Source organism: Manis pentadactyla, chromosome 1, assembly GCF_030020395.1.
Source record: "Manis pentadactyla isolate mManPen7 chromosome 1, mManPen7.hap1, whole genome shotgun sequence".
Taxonomy (NCBI): domain Eukaryota; kingdom Metazoa; phylum Chordata; class Mammalia; order Pholidota; family Manidae; genus Manis; species Manis pentadactyla.
Window position 1 is genome coordinate 149,013,918 of NC_080019.1, and position 1,810 is coordinate 149,015,727.

Sequence of the window (1,810 nt, forward strand, 5' to 3'; positions counted from 1 at the left end):
ACATGAAGGGACAACTACACAGTGCCTGGCTCAGGTGGCCAAGGGAGACTGTGCTTCTGGGCCATACATAACAGCTCCTACACAAGATCACTCCTTCTAGACCTATGGAAAGTTAGCTAATACATAAATGCAAACACAGACAGTCAGGAAAAATGAGGAAACAGAGGAACATGATCCAAATGAAACAAGGTTAGGGTTAGGGTTAGGGTTAGGGTTAAGGCAAGTCCCTAGAAAGATACCTTAATGAAATGGAGATAAGCAACCTATCTGATAAGGAGTTCAAAATAATGATCATAAAGATGCTCACTGATCTCAGGATAAAAATGGATGAATGCAGTGCTTGCTTTGGCAGCACATATACTAAAATTGGAATGATATAGAGAAGATTAGCATGGCCCCTAAAAAAAAAAAGGATGAATGCAGCAAGAACTTCAAAAAAGAGATAAAAATTATAAGGAAATAATAACAATACTAAAATGAAACTATAACTAAACTGAAGAATACACTAAAGGGGATGAAGAGCAGAATGAATGATACAGAAGCATGAATTAGCAAGCTGGAATACAAAGCAATGTAAAACACCTAGACTAAACAGCAAAATAAGAAAATAATTAAGAGAAATAAGGGTATCTTAAGGGACCTCTATGACAATATTAAGCAGAGTAACATTCACATTATAGGAGTCCTAGAAGGAAATGAGAGAAAGAAAGGACAAGAAAAATTATTTGAAGATATAATGGTTGAAAATTTCCATAATCTGGGGAAAAAAAACAGGTATCAAGGTCCAGGAAGCCCAGAGATTTCCAAAAAGTATGAACCCAAAGAAAAACACACTGAACTACATTATAATTAAAATGGTAAAAGTTAAAGAGATAATCTTAAAAGCAGCAAGAAAAAAGAAACATATTCTGTATAAGGGGAACCCCACAAGACTTTCTGCAGGTTATTCAGCAAAAACATTGAAAGCCAGAAGCCAGTGACATGACATATTCAAAATGCTGAAAGGAAAAAACTGCCAACCAAAAATTCTCTACTCAGCAAGGTTATCTTTCAGATTTGAAGGAGAGATAAAAATTTTCCAGATGAGAAGGGGGGAAAAAGATGGCAGCAAGAGAGACAGAAACCCCCTCCCAAACCACATATTACAAGAAAATATAGCAAATAAAATTAATCCTGAAAGAGCAACCCAAAGATTGCAGAACAAACTGCCTATATCTGGGGAAAAGAGAAGGCTTCACAGAAAAGGGTAAAGTAGCAAAGCCGTGATCCAGCAGAACCCAAGCCCTCTCCCACCACAGCTCACAGGCAGGAGGAAGAGAAATGGAGTGGGGAGGGAGTAGAAGCCCAGGACTGTTAAACACCCAACCCTGAAGATCTTCTCCGGGAGCACAAACACACATTACATGGTGCTCTGGAGATTAGTGGGGTTGGAAAGCAAAGACAGGAAGAATACTCACAGAGACTGAGAATCCTGGAGAACAGGTATTCAAAACCAGCCACTCTGGGAAAGAAAGGTGGGCACTTTTAAAGAGTTCCCAAAAGTGAGAGGGGTGCTAAAGGGGCAAGGATTACACAGAGCTTGCTGGTCAGGAGAAAGAACAGGTGGAAAAATCATGTCAGCACACTCAGCCAGGCAGATTGGGAACTTTCAGGAGCTTCAGATACTCCATCCCCCTGGCTGGCAATGCAGCACCAAGCCCCCCAATGTGATACCCAGCCTGCAGCTCCTTCCTCCTGTCAGACACCTGTCTGCACACCTGCTGCCACTGCCTTCACAATAGGCCAGCTGGAGGGTGGCTCCACCTACAGC

General features: G+C 41.2%; 1 non-coding gene across 1 annotated transcript; it reads left to right on the plus strand.

Moving 5' to 3' along the window:
- Nucleotides 1-336: 336 nt before the first annotated feature.
- Nucleotides 337-444, plus strand: LOC118919289 (U6 spliceosomal RNA). Its single transcript, XR_005027441.2, has one exon. It is a non-coding gene; the product is annotated as a U6 spliceosomal RNA (small nuclear RNA).
- Nucleotides 445-1,810: the final 1,366 nt, after the last annotated feature.